General features: G+C 39.3%; 1 protein-coding gene across 1 annotated transcript in view; it reads right to left on the minus strand.

Annotated features, from left to right (window-relative positions):
- The window catches only part of POU1F1 (POU class 1 homeobox 1), a 133219-nt gene that overhangs the window by 77453 nt on the left and 39825 nt on the right, over positions 1-15941 (minus strand). Inside the window, exon 2 of the mRNA XM_075117778.1 lies at positions 15312-15371. The gene's annotated coding sequence lies outside the window, so the exon portion shown is untranslated. The remainder of the gene's footprint in view (positions 1-15311; positions 15372-15941) is intronic.

Here is a 15941-nt window from a genome sequence, read left to right on the forward strand (position 1 = left end):
ATTGCACTCTCAGCAAATTTGCGGATGATACTAAACTGGGAGGAGTGGTAGATACGCTGGAGGGGAGGGATAGGATACAGAAGGACCTAGACAAATTGGAGGATTGGGCCAAAAGAAATCTGATGAGGTTCAATAAGGATAAGTGCAGGGTCCTGCACTTAGGACGGAAGAACCCAATGCACAGCTACAGACTAGGGACCGAATGGCTAGGCAGCAGTTCTACGGAAAAGGACCTACGGGTGACAGTGGACGAGAAGCTGGATATGAGTCAGCAGTGTGCCCTTGTTGCCAAGAAGGCCAATGGCATTTTGGGATGTATAAGTAGGGGCATAGCGAGCAGATTGAGGGACGTGATCGTTCCCCTCTATTCGACATTGGTGAGGCCTCATCTGGAGTACTGTGTCCAGTTTTGGGCCCCACACTTCAAGAAGGATGTGGATAAATTGGAGAGAGTCCAGCGAAGGGCAACAAAAATGATTAGGGGTCTGGAACACATGAGTTATGAGGAGAGGCTGAGGGAGCTGGGATTGTTTAGCCTGCAGAAGAGAAGAATGAGGGGGGATTTGATAGCTGCTTTCAACTACCTGAAAGGGGGTTCCAAAGAGGATGGCTCTAGACTGTTCTCAATGGTATCAGATGACAGAACGAGGAGTAATGGTCTCAAGCTGCAGTGGGGGAGGTTTAGATTGGATATTAGGAAAAACTTTTTCACTAAGAGGGTGGTGAAACACTGGAATGCGTTACCTAGGGAGGTGGTAGAATCTCCTTCCTTAGAGGTTTTTAAGGTCAGGCTTGACAAAGCCCTGGCTGGGATGATTTAACTGGGAATTGGTCCTGCTTTGAGCAGGGGGTTGGACTAGATGACCTTCTGGGGTCCCTTCCAACCCTTATATTCTATGATTCTATGATTCTATGACCCTTACAGCTTTTTTTTAAATGGTGGACTGATATGAGTCATTCATAGCATGTTATCTCAACTATGAGTTGCAAACGCATTTCCCCTAAATAGCTGGATAGAGAAAAAGTACTTTTAAAATGGTATTTTTCTTTCATAGCCTGATACACAAGGTTTTGCTAGAGTTACCTTGATCTACAAGTATCATAAGCATTAAATAACAAAATACCCATCTAATAGAACATTTGAATAACAGCAAACACAACAGGCACAAAGCTGACTCATCCTGTGTCACTGCTTCCTCCCTATAGGTCCATCTCAATAGCGCCACACAGTCAGTAACCCTCTTCCTTTCTCCATTATTTTATACTAAACACCAGCATAATTTGTTCATCCAGGCCATTGTCAACATTATTTAGGATTTCATTCCCTATGTGCAGGCAGAAACCCAAAAATTATTTCCAGAGTTGACCAACGGAACACAAAAGCTCTCTCTCAGAATAAAGAAAAGGAGGACTTGTGGCACCTTAGAGACTAACCAATTTATTTGAGCATAAGCTTTCATGAGCTACAGCTCACTTGATGAAGCAGGCTGTAGCTCACGAAAGCTTATGCTCAAATAAATTGGTTAGTCTCTAAGGTGCCACAAGTCCTCCTTTTCTTTTTGCGAATACAGACTAACACGGCTGCTACTCTGAAATCTCTCAGAATAATGTTTTTCAAACATTCTTTCATTCTTACTAGCGACATACAAGCCTTCTGAAGTGTAAGGCTCTGCAAACGCCTCAAAAACTCTTTTTTGGATTAGCAAAAACAAGTTCAAGTTTTTAAACGTGTGCTGTGTTATTTAGTGACGCTAATAACAAAGTTTTTTTTCTGTACTCTGGTTTGATTACACATGCTGTCAACCAACAACTCTGCAAATCAGGAACTGGATATTTGAGTGTAAAATTCAGAGTTGGCATGTATGTAGTTTGAAGTCTGCTTTCATCCCAAATTCAAGCAGAGGAGCTAAACATTCATTTTTTGTGAGTATTCACACTAGTAGAGCTTGAATACTGAAATGACCACAAAGTTAACATGGAAGGGTTGCAAACACAATACGGTTGTCAATTTTGCTTCAATGTATTCCTGGAGATTTAATCATGACATAATATTTAATTAAAGATTCATCTTTGATTCCTGGAGACTCCAGGCCAATCCTGGAGGGCTGACAATCCTAAAATACAGTCACATCAACAAGTGCCCTATTTGTCCAAGCATTAGAGCTATATATGATTCATCTATGTCATGTTACTGTCACCACTCAACCTACACACAAGCAGCGATGGAGTCAGTTCCTGAGGATGCACTTTTATGATTCAAAGGAAGGAGGAAAAGCCTGGAGCTTCATGAAAGAGAGAGAATTTTCTCCATTTGATTTGGTGAATTTTTTCCACATGTTTTCTAAAAATCAAAGTTCATGTCAGTCTGAAATTTCATTTTGGAATGTTATGTGGAAGCAACCCTGTTCATCAACCCTCTGGAGGGCTATATTTCTTTTAGTACATGTCACATGTATCACAATCACAAACCCAAACATTCCCTTTAAAAACAAACATTCCCAAGAAGGCTCAACAAGTTAAAACATTTGAAAAGGAAACTCCAATATTCAATTTGCTAATAAAATAGTCAACAATTTCTACTCAACTCCTTTTATTCTGTATGTTTCCCAAACTGTTCCCTGTCTCCATCTCATGTGCTCCCTTTAATACTCTACAGTTGGTAAATCAAATTTAATCAATTATCAAACCCAATACTACCATAATTGCTAAAATGTGCTTCTACATTCAGTGTTACAGGAAAAATCTTGAATGGTATGTTAATATTTTGTATCAACATGTTAAGCATTCATAAATGGCCCAAACAAAATCTACGTAATTACTAGCAATCTGAATTAACTGACTCACCTACGTCTTAAAATGTTACCGTGCATGTGCAATTAGATAATTAAATACAAAAACAACTATTTAAGAGCTTCCAAAGGAAAAAGATCAATTATTACACAGTTATACTGAACCAAATTCCTTCTGAATGTAATTTCATTGAAGTTACAATTATGGATCTGAAATGTTTGAGAGACCAGATGGACAAACGGCCCAAGTGTTGGACTGGGAATCTGTGCACTAAGGCCCAGTGCTCCCCTATTCTGGGTGGGGTGCGGAAGAGTCAATGCAATCAGAAAAGAGACAGCATAACTTTGCTGCATCCTTGGGCAGAATCTGGGAAACAGCCCTCTACATAGTATGACATAAAAAAAATACTAGATTCGAAGATTAAGGTTGCAAAGCTGGAAAATACCAAAATTAAGGAGAAACTGCAAAATTAAGGAAACACTGTGTAACCTTAATTCCACCCCCTTGTATTTATGCATTATGATATAGTCTTCAATTATACAATCATGTACTATTTTTTCTAAAGAACACTGCCTCAAAGTGTACAGGATGGATGGCGTTCACTAAATGAGGAGCTAGTCAATATTTTATTTTCTCATCATTGTACAATATGTGGCCCTATGCCTAGTTTACCGCTCGATATTCAACCCCTGCTCTGAATGAAGAAAGTATTTGAGTATCAAGCCCTTACTTTCTTAAGTGCTTTGGGATCTCTTAGGATGCAAGTCTGTATGTTAATATAAGTAATTACAGAGACAGTCTGTATATAAATTTAAGTAACTTTTATTAGATATTGTCCTGTGCAATCAGTACCTCTTAAAAGAACGTCTTACTCTAGTTTGACATGTACCACTAAGGCAATTTAAATTAACTTCCTTTCTGCAATATATGCAGAGGAACCAAGGCATTTTAATGGTAATTTCACTCCCTTTTTGCCATGAATACTGTGGCAAATCATACCTTTTAGGTAGGCTTAATGATCTATGGATCTCATTTAATTATATGCAGGTGGAAAGAATGATTACTTCTCCCCTATTTGTGCTGAAAACTACAAAAAATAATCCAAACCCCCCAAATATTTTTTAAAAAAATCAGACATTTAAGAAGAATTCTTCTTCTCCCACTGATGTTAAATCTCTTTAATAAACACCTTGCCTTGTGTCCATGAAGCCTTGACGTTTCAAATGCAGCCTCTAGGTAAGGTGATATATGTTGCCTAGCTACCAGTATTTATCATTGTAAAGCACACTGCTTGGGAATTAAGTGTTCTAATCAGTCTAAACAGAAAAGAATATCAGACTTTACTTTGTTTACTAGGGGATGAGAAACACTCAAACACAGAGTTATTTCACAGTTAGGAGGGAGAGAGAAAATGATTCCTCGTTTGCTTTAACACTCCAGGCTTAATGTTTCTAGCTCTGATGGGTGCTATGGCTGTATCTCAGGTTTTATCAGTCTTCCCATTCGAAAAATATCTGGATCCTGTACTGGTAGTTGGCTATCTGATGCGGTCATATGTGTGTTTCTGTGCCTGGTGCTGTAGCAGAAAAAAGATGGTATCATTTTCTGCTGCCTGGTGATTATAATAGTAGTGGCCCTGCAGTCTTACACTGCCTCCCTCTCCAATTCCTGTCTGTAGGTGTAGGAAGGAAACACCCTAACCAAGCAGTCTGCTTCTTTGAAAGTCCAGTATACATCATATACATAATTTTTTACATAAATCTTTTCATACGGTTACTTTCCCCTCATATTATAACTGTGAAACAACTAAAAAGACTCAATCTTATTTAAGGCAGACAGTCTGCTCAACTTTGCATAAACATAAGTTGCAGCCTGAAAAAGCTCACAACCTATATCACGAACAGGCATCAAACTTATGTTTTAACATTGTAATGACCCGGCGAGAGAGGGGAGTGTGCATGCACCAAGGCCCTTTACTGGATGGAATCATAAGCAACGCCATAGGCATTATGGACCAGGTCTTCAAAGATATTTAGATGCCCAAAGATACAGATTGGTGCCTAGTGGGATTTGGCTCTTTTGAAAATCCTGTTAGATAACTAGAATTGCTGGGCGTTTGATACTTTTGAAAAATCAGACTACCTATCTAGTACCAAAGCATGGATTTAGGAGTCTAACGTTAGGCACCTACGTTTGAAAATCTTGGTCCTGGATTCAATCCCTGTTGTTTTTTGTGAAATTTTGTGAAGTTCAGGTTGTGCCATTCCTACTATTCTACAATTGGCCATGGATCTATTAACACGTTGCCTGTGATTGATAGATTACTACTGAAGGGCCTTCCTTTAGTAAAGTATGTGTGCTTCCACATTGTTGCACAGGTGGTGTACACTGATGGACTAAACTATTCATAAAATCATAGAGCTGGAAGGGACATGAAAAAGTTATCAAGTCCAGCCCCATGCACTGAGGCAGGACCATGTAAACCTAGGTGTTTGCCCAACCTGTTCTTAAAAAACTACAATGATGGGGATTCCACAACCTCCCTTGGAAGCCTATTCCAGAGCGTAACTTCCATTGTAGTTAGAAAGTTTTTCCTAACATCTAACCTAAATCTCCCATGCTGCAAATAAACCCCATTATTTCTTGTCCTTCCTTCTGTGGACACAGTGAACAACTGATCTCCATCTACTTTATAAAAGCCCTTAACCTATTTGACGACTTATCAGGTTCCCCCCTCAGATTTCTTTTCTCAAAACTAAACATGGCCAGATTATTTTAGCCTTTCCTTATTGGTCAGGGGTTTATAAACCTTTTATTATTTTTGTTGCTTTCTTCTGGACTCTCCATTTTATCCATATTTTTCCTAAAGTAGCACCAAAAACTGGACACAAAACTCCAGATGAGGCCTCACCAGTGCTGAGTAGAGTGTGATAATTACTTCCCATGTCTTATGTACAATACTCCTGTTAATACATCCCAGAATGATATCCATCTTTTTTGCAACTGCATCACATTGTTGACTCATTCAATTTCTGATCCACTATAGCTCCAATTTCGTTTTTAACAGTACTACCACCCAGTCAGTTACTCCCCATTTTGTAGTTGTACATTTAATTGTTTCCTTCCTAAGTGAAGTGCTTTGCACATATCTTTATTGAATTTCATATTGTTGAATTCAGACCAGTTCTTTAATTTGTCAAAGTTGTTTTTTGGCCTGTGTTCCTTTCCCATTTGTTGTTTATATTAATTGTGTTGAGTATCTGGTTCCACTGACATTTTTAGTGAAGACTGAAGCAAACCAGGCATTCTTGATGTCACAGAGACTTGGTAGGATAAGTCTCATGACTGGAATATTGGGAGAGACAGGTATAGCTTGTTCAGGAAGGACAGGAAGGGAAAAATGGAGGTGGTGTTGCATTGTACATCACAAATATATACACTTGTTCTGAGATCAGAAGGAGGTGAGAGGCAGACCAGTTGAAAGCTTCTGGGTAAAGATAAAAGGGGTACAAAATAAGGATTAAGTTATGGTGGCGTCTACTATAGAACATCACATCAAGAGGAGGAAGTGGATGAGGCATTTCTAGAATAAACAACAAATATTCAAACCACAAAATCCGGTAGTAATGGGGACTTTAACTACCCAGGCCTCTGTTGGAAAAGTAATACAGAAAAACACAAAATTTCCTATCAGTTCTTAGAATGTATTGGAGACAACATTTCGTTTCAGAAAGGGAAGGAATTAACCAGGGAGACACTTGATTCTGACCAACAAGGAGGAATTGATAGTAAATCTGAAGGTGGAAGGCGATTTGGGTAAAAGTGATTATGAAATGACAGATTTCATGATTCTAAGGAAAGGAATGAGTGAGAGCAGTAGAATAGGGACAACAGACTTCAAAAACGCAGACTAACAAACTCAGAGAACTAGTAGTTAAAAGCCCCATGGGAAGAAAATCTAAAGGAAAAGGGACTTCAGAAGAGTTGGCAGTTTCTCAAAGAGACAATATTAAAGGCACAACTGCAAACTACCCCGATGTGAAGGAAAGATAGGAAAACGAGCATGAGGCCAATATGGCTCCATCAGAAGCTCTTTCATTACCTGAAACTGGGACTGTGTAGAACATTGTTGCAACCAAGGCCCTGTAGTGGCACCAAATCTTGTATAAAGGGGGTCAAATAATTTGTCTAAGACAAGGTTACGGTTTGCTGGTTATGATTATGCTATCTGTATGCATGTATCATTTTTGTACTTAAAGATACAAGTATTGGCTCTATACTGTCTGTATTTCAAACTTCTGCTATGCTTCTGGGTGATACCCCAGACAAGTTGGTGTCAGCTCTGCCTAGCCTGCTTGATGACCCATTAAGAACATAAGAATGGCCATACTGGGTCAGACCAAAGGTCCACCAAGCCCAGTATCCTGTCTATTGACAGTGGCCAATGCCAGGTGCCCCAGAGGGAGTGAACTTAACAGGTAATGATCTAGTGATCTCTCTCCTGCCATCCATCCCCATCCTCTGACAAACAGAGGCTAGGGACACCATTCCTTATCCATGCTGGCTAATAGCCATTAATGGACTTAACCTCCATGAATTTATCCAGTTCTCTTTTAAACCCTGTTATAGTCCTAGCCTTCACAACCTCCTCAGGCAAGGAGTTCCACAGGTTGACTGTGCACTGAGTGAACCTTTCTTCCTATCCTTTGTTCCCTGTGTTTTAACCAGTTCTCAATCCATGAAAGCATCTTCCCCCTTATCCTATGACAACTTAATTTACATAAGAGCCTTTGGTGAGGGAACCTTGTCAAAGGCTTTCTGGAAATCGAAGTACTCTATGTCCACTGGATCCCCCGTGTCCACATGTTTGTTGACCCCTTCAAAGAACTCTAATAGATTAGTAAGACATGATATCCCTTTACCGAAAAGATGTTGACTTTTGCGCAACAATTTATGTGTCTGACAATTTTATTCTTTACTATTGTTTCAACTAATTTGCCCAGTACTGACTTTAGACTTACCAGTCTGTAATTGCCAGGATCACTTCTAGAGCCCTTCTTAAATATTGGCGTTACATTAGCTGTCTTCCAGTCATTGGGTACAGTAGCTGATTTAAAGGACAGGTTACAAAGCATAGTTAATAGTTCCGCAGTTTCACATTTGAGTTCTTTCAGAACTCTTGGGTGAATGCCATCTGGTCCTGGTGACTTGTTACTGTTAAGTTTTTCAATTAATTCCAAAACCTCCTCTAGTGATACTTCAATCTGTGACAATTCCTCAGATTTGTCACCTACAAAAGACAGCTCAGGTTTAGGAATCTCCCTAACATCCTCAGCCGTGAAGACTGAAGCAAAGAATTCCTTTAGTTTCTCTGCGATGACTTTATCGTCTTTAAGTGCTCCTTTTGTATCTCGATCGTCCAGGGGGCCCGCTGGTTCTTTACCAGGCTTTCTGCTTCTGAAGTACTTTAAAAACATTTTGTTATTACCTTTTGAGTTTTTGGCTAGCTGTTTTTCAAACTCCTTTTTGGCTTTTCTTATTACATTATTACATTTAATTTGTCAGTGTTTATGCTCCTTTCTATTTACCTCACTAGGATTTGACTTCCACTTTTTAAAAGATGCCTGTTTATCTCTCACTGCTTCTTTTACATGGTTCTTAAGCCACGGTGGCTCTTTTTTAGTTCTTTTACTGTGTTTTTTAATTTGGGGTATACATTTAAGTTGAGCCTCTATTACAGTGTCTTTGAAAAGTGTCCATGCAGCTTGCAGGGATTTCACTCTAGTCCCTGTACCTTTTAATTTCTGTTTAACTAACCTCCTCATTTTTGCGTAGTTCCCCTTTCTGAAATTAAATGCCACAGTGTTGGGCTGTTGAGGTGTTCTTCCCACCACAGGAATGTTAAATGTTGTTATATTATGGCCACTATTTCCAAGCAGTCCTGTTATAGTTACCTCTTGGACCAGATCCTGCGCTCCACTCAGGACTAGATCGAGAGATGCCTCTCCCCTTGTTGGTTCCTGTACCAGCTGCTCCAAGAAGCACTCATTTAAAGTATCGAGAAGTTTTGTCTCTGCATTTCGTCCTGAGGCGACATGTACCCAGTCAATATGGGGATAATTGAAATCCCCTACTATTACTGAGTTTTTTATTTTGATAGCCTCTCTAATTTCCCTTAGCATTTCATCGTCACTACCACTGTCCTGGTCAGGTGGTCGATAATAGATCCCTACTGTTATATTCTTATTAGAGCATGGAATTACTATCCATAGAGATTCTATGGAACATGTGGATTCATTTAAGATTTTTATTTCATTGACCATCAGCTATACAGTTGACCCATTGAGAGAAGGCAGATACACCTTGTGACTCAACAAGGCATGCAGGGACATGCCTATGGACAGAACTCTGAGATTTTTCCGTGCCATGTGATGGACAGCTTGTCTTTGGAACAAAGAAAGCAGAGACCACATGGCAAGAGAATATAAAAAGCTGCTGCAGCTCCTCCATCTTGTCTTCAATCCTGCTTCTTACCTCTGGAGGGACTTCGCTACAAATGGAAGCTCTACAGAAAGGACTAATGACTCATCCCAGCTGTGGATGTATACTCCAGAGACTTGATTTGAACCTGCAGTTTATTCTATCACTGCTGCAAGCCTGAACCAAGAACTTCGCCATTACTATATGTAATTAATTCCATTTAACTGATTCTAGCTCTCATCTATATCTTTTTCTTTTTATGAATAAACTTTTAGATTTTAGATTCTAAGGATTGGCAACAGCATGATTTATGGATAAGATCTGATTTGTATATTAACCTGGGTCTGGGGCTTGGTCCTTTGGGATTGAGAGAACCTTTTTTCTTTTACCGGGGTATTGGTTTTCATAACCATTTCTCCCCGTAACTTGTGGCACTAGTGGTGATACTGGGAAACTGGAGTGTCTAAGAGACACTTGTGTGACTTGTGGTTAGCCAGTGGGGTGAGACCAAAGTCCTCTCTCTCTGGCTGGTTTGGTTTGCCTTAGAGGTGGAAAAACCACAGCCTTGGGCTATAGAAAGAAACATTAGTATTAATGTTTCAGGACATAGTTGTGCGTCAGTGAACTTAGATCCTGTGATGCATATTATGGTGTTTGGGTGACCAATTCTGTGTGGTGAATAGCTATTACCTTCACAACAGTGTGGCATGGGAACAAAATGCCATCTGTTATTAGCTCGCCTTCCCCACTAAGTAGAGGACCTACACTTTTCTTCATCTTTCTCTTGCTCCTAATGTATTTAAAGAACCTCTTGCTATTTTCTTTTATGTCCTTTGCTAGCTGTAACTCATTTTGTGCCTTAGCCTTTCCACTGAGTTCAGTGAATATATTGTTGTTCTACCATGATGTGGGGGTTAGGGGGAGGATAATAAGGCCTTCAGATTTAGGTGTCCTTAGAATATTTTTAAATATTAAGGGTCTCTTACTAAAAATCAAGTTGGGGCTGGCGGATGTTTTATGTTCTGATTTTGGTGCATAAGTACCACTGTGCTTTGTCTAAAAGAGGCACTGTATCTTTTAAAATATAGCTCTATTTCTTCCTAAGACTATTACTGAATCCACAAACACAAAAACAATTAGAATTTATGTTAATTGCAACCTTATTTTATTTTCAGTGTGACATTGTGATTCAAAGAACATAAGTTTTGTGGTACAGTTTCACTGAACTGGAAGATTTACCTTTAGAAGAGGATTTTTATTCATTATTATTATTATTTCTTCATTGATGTATTTGGTATGCCTAAACCAACAGAAGGTACTTTGATATATCTCTGCTTAGTAGCCAATAGTCATTGTCAATTTAAAAAGTCAAGTGAGAAAGTGGAAACAAAACATGCAAATATATTTTGCTGTGGATGAAAGTAAGAGATTTTAGAACAGAGGAAAAGTCATGAGTCTCAACATACCCCCTCTCCTATTGGTTTATCTTAGGAGAGGTGTGTCAAATCCCTTTGTTGGGGATTTAATAATCAGAAGAATTGAAGGAACATTCTTCAACGAAGGGGTCAACAACAGGACAGCGTGCTGCTTTCCCAGAACCAAGACATGAGACGTTGCTCAAAGATTTGATATGTTTCAAATCAACACTAATGACACTGCATCACAGAACATCTCGCAGATAGTAGATGACTTCAGGGAACTCGGAAGCATGCTGAAGAAGAAGAATGTCCAGGTGATATTCTCTGAGATCCTTCCTGTCCCATGAGTGAAGGAGGACAGAAGGCAGAAGATTCCAGAAGTGAATGGCTAGCTAGGTACATGGTAGAGGGTAAAGGGCTTTGGTTTCGTGGAACACTGGCCCACTTTCTTTGGGAAGAGGGGCTTGTGCAGTTTGGATGGCCTCCACCTCAGTAGAATCTCCTCAGGGAATGGCTGGCTCAAGTCAGGAGGGAACTAAACTAATAACAAAGGGGAGGGTAAAAAGAGGAAGTTACGAGCACTCAGCACAAAATCAAGATGTTGAGAATAAAATTAATCAAGAAAACAAAAGACATGAAAAAAAATCTTTAATTGCCCATACAGCAGTGCTAGGAGCCTGATTAACAAACAAAAGGCATTGGAATTGCTCATTTCTGAACACAAATTTGATCTAGTTGGTATTATTTAAGCCTGGTAGGATGATTCCCAGGCAAAACCAATAGTTATAACCTATTTAGGAAGGACTGAGTTGGTAAAAGGGGAGGGAGAGTGGCATTTTATGGCAAAAAAATGGAACTGCCATAAATGGAACTGATCAAAGAACTAAACATTAATGGGAACTTACGTACAACTGATCATGACTTGATCACATTTATCACGTGCAGATAGAATGAAGTACAGACCAGCAATATATATATTTAGTTGTTGCTTTAAAAGAGGCCACTTTCACAAGCTGAAAACACGTATAAGCCCAACCAACTGGGAGGAAGAATTTAATGAGAAAAATGTGAATGACCATTGGGAATTGTTTAAGAACACCTTACCAGATGCCTAAAAAGGCACAATGCCACAATAGAGGAAGACGCTGTGCTGGATAAAAAACTGAGCTGGTGTAAAGGGGAAGTGAAGGCAGCTGTAAAAAACAAAAATAATAAATGGAAGAAAGGGTAAGTTGATAGTACTTAATATAAATCAGAAGCTAGGAATTATAGAAAAGGAAGCAGAGAGACACATGGAGAAATCTAAGGCAAGAAGGGCTAAAGACAATAAAGAGTTTTTAATTATATGAAGATAAAAAAGAATCCTGACAATGGTATTGGTGCATTACTAGATGGATATTTTAGAATTATCAATAATAATTCAGAAAAAGCAGAAATGGTCAATAAATATTCCTGTTTTGTATTTGGGGAAAAACAGGTGACAGTCATATCATATGATAACACTGTTTCCTTTCCACTAGTATCTCAGAAGGATGTTAAACAACGGCTACTAAAGTTAGAGCTTTAAAAATCAGCATCCAAGAATTTTAAAAGAGCTGGCTGAGGAGCTCACTGGATTGATCATATTGATTTTCAATAACCTGGAACACCACAGATGTTCCAAAAGATGGGAAGAAAGCAAATGTGCCAATATTTTAAAAGGCTAAATGAGATGACCCCAATAATTATAGGCTTGTCAGTCTGACATCGATCCCAGACAAGATAATGGAGTAGCTGATATGGGATTCAATAGAGAATAAAAGGAGGGTAATATAATTAATGCAAATCAATATGGGTTTATGGAAAATAGATCCTGTCAAGCTAACTTGATATTTATTTATAAGGCATTTGACTTGATGCTGGATGACATTTTGATTGAAAAACTAGAAAGAGTTAAAATTAATATGGCACATATTAAATGGATTAATATCTGGCTAATTGATAAGTCTCAAAATAAAATTGTAAATGAGGAATTGTCATTATGTGGGTGTGTTTCTACTGGGGTCCCACAGGCACCGGTTCTTGGCCCTATGCTATTTTACATTTTTATTAATGACCAAGAAGAAAACAAAATCATCACTAATATAGTTTGCAGATGACGCAAAGATCAGGGAAATGGGAAATGAAGAAGAGGACAGGTCAGTGATGCAGAGTAATCTGGATTGCTTGGTAAGCTGGGTGTAAGAAAATACTATGAGTTTTAAGACAGCTAAATGTAAATGTACACATCTAGGAACAACGAATGTAGGCCATACTTACACACTGGAGGAAGCCATCTTGGGAAGCAGTGACTCTGAAAAAGATTTGGGGGTTGTTGTGATTAATCAGCTGAACATGAGCTCCCAGTGCAGCGCTGTGGCCAAAGGGGTTAGGAGATCCATGGATCTCAAGAAGGAGTGAAGATGTTATTTCACCTCTGTATTTGGCACTGTTATGACCACTGCTGGAATACTGTGTCCAGTTCTGGAGCCCACAATTCAAGGAAGACATTGATAAATTGGAGAAGGTCCAAAGAGCCACAAGAATGATTAATGGATTAGAAAACAGGTCTTACAGTGATAGCCCCAATGAGCCCAACCTATTTAGCTTAACAAAGAAAATGTTAAGTAGAGACTTGATTACGCTCCATGAGTACCTATATGGGGAACAAATATATAATAAGACTATTGAGTCTAGCAGAGAAAGGCATAACACAGCCCAATGGCTGGAGATTGAAGCTAGACAAATTCAGACTGGAAATAAGGCAGTGAGAACATTAGAATAACTTATTAAAGGTTGTGGTGAATTCATCATCACTGACAATTTTAAAATCAAGATCGGATGTTTTTCTAAAAGGTCTGCTCTAGGAATTATTTTGGGGAAGTTCTCTTGCCTGTGTGATACAAGAGTTCAGACTAAGTGATCACAATGGTCCCTTCTGGCCTTGGAATCTATAAAATACATGGCCTGGGGCAAGATCAAGTGCACTTGGTTGTATGAAATCCTGGCCTCATCGAAGTCAATGGCAAAAACTCTCACCGACTTCAACAGGGACAGGGTTTCAACTGATATATGTATGTGGTTCACATGACACATTCAGATAAAGAAAGTTTAGATTTTGCCCTTTTTTTCCTATTCATTATATTTCAAGGGGCCCTAGCCCCATTGTGCTAGGCACTGTACAAACACAGAAAAAGGATGGTCTCAAAGAGCGTACACTTGAGGTTTAAGATGAGAGATGACAGGAGGATACAGACAGACAAGAGGGAGCACAAGGAAACAATTAGACAATTCTAGCCTTCATGGTTGCCTGCTTGAAGCAGTTACTCTTCTTGAACTATGAACTCCCCTCCCGCTATTACCTCACTGGAGTGGCAACACTAAAGCCCAGTGAGGACACTTCATTGTCAACATTAGCTATACCATTGTGGACCATTTTAGCAGACAGAATAGGGAAGTGGCTGGGGTGAAGTCCACGCAGGGGCGGGAGGGGCAAGAACTGGGTAATGCTACAAGAAAGGAAATGCAGAGGGAAAACTGACCAGAGACACACAAAACAAGAAATAGAGAGAGAAAAAGAGAAAGGAGGGTGAGGAAGGAAGAGAAACAAAGGGCAGAAATACCAGTGGCCCTAAAAGGGAGCAGGTTTTCTCAATTAGTGTTGAGTGTTTCTCAACTGAACAGAGCAATAAAGCACGGAACAGAAATACTACTACTAACATTAAGTTACTACAGTAAGACCAGATTCTGTGTTTGATCTCTGAACGAGTCTCTATTGAGATCATTAGGAGTTCTGCTGGGAACTGAGGGTAGTATGGAGTCCTAAGTTTATACTTTGGTCCACTGAATATAATTAACAAGGGAATTCAGCACCTCCCAAGAATGAACTCAACACCCCCATTTTGGGGTATACCAGATTACCCTATTAAAATTCCCACTCAATACAAATCCAAACAAATGTGAACACTGAAACAAAGGTTTTCTGTGACACAAAGAAATTCCATCAGTTCTGCTAAAAAGATTTCCCCTGCTCAACATATTAGTTCTCTTATGTATAAACAATAGCGTTGTGCTAACCACCTGCTGAGGGAAGAGAGGCGGCAGGTAAAAGGCACAACTGATGTTAGTAAAACAAATGCATATTGTTTTTACATTTAAATAGTTCTAACAATGTTTTGATGGAAAAAGATGGTGATTTCTCTGGAGCCTCCAGAGAACCAAGTCTTTATAAATATTGTGGGTTTCATGTCTCATTGTAATGACATGTCATATTGGCACATCTTTTGTTGTGTTAAACAGCATGCCAACCTAAATGGCTTTGGCAGGTTACCATGAGACTGCATCACGCAGCTGATTTAGAAGAAAAACAAAGTGTTGTCAGCTACGAACAATAATATGTTTTCAACTTTTTTATACCTCTATTCTCTGTGGACTCCTCCTTGGACAGCGTTACTGAGCTAGAGTTTTCAAGAGATAACTAGTATGGTGCATTTGTGGTCTGAGAGAAGGCAAGGTAAGAATACATAAGTACAATCATTGTTGTAAGTCAGGGCAGTGAGATGTACATGGCAAAGGCTGCATATTACAGAATCATCATGTACTTACTTTGAATGTTCACAGGGTCAAGAAAATGATGTACCTATAAGTCTGGCCATGGAAAATGTTCTGAAAAAATAATCAAAACCAAAAATTAGAACAGTTCTTCCACATGAGGTCCAGTTTTGCAACTCTTATTCCCCCTCAGTAGTCCCATTGACTTAACTGGGCCCACACACCAAGGTATGTAAGGATTACAGAGTTTGGCAACAGAGATGGCCATTCTAACAAAGATTAGCTATTAAATGGTCAAATTGTTAATATAAACTAATGAAATTTTAAGGTACATTTTTAATGTAAAATGATAAACACTACAATATTAGTCTGTATGATTCTTTTCACCTGCCTGTTAATCAGCCACAGAGAAGTTTAAAGGTACCGCATACTCCCAACAGCAGTAGTGACTGACAGATCCAGAAAGGAACAATAAACAGAGAAAGAAAATGGGTCAAGGAGCCAAATATAGGCCAAGCTAGGGTAATGGCGGGGAGTGGAGCATGGAGTGGGAGGAAGATTTAGCATCCCCTCATTCTTATCCCCCTTGACTCCCCCAGACCAGAATGGTAGAAAGAACATTTGGGAGAATGTAGCGATCCATCCTGGTGGTCTCCTCTTCCCTCCACATCCTCCTTTTTTCTG

Source organism: Caretta caretta, chromosome 1 (assembly GCF_965140235.1).
Source record: "Caretta caretta isolate rCarCar2 chromosome 1, rCarCar1.hap1, whole genome shotgun sequence".
Classification (NCBI taxonomy): Eukaryota; Metazoa; Chordata; order Testudines; family Cheloniidae; genus Caretta; species Caretta caretta.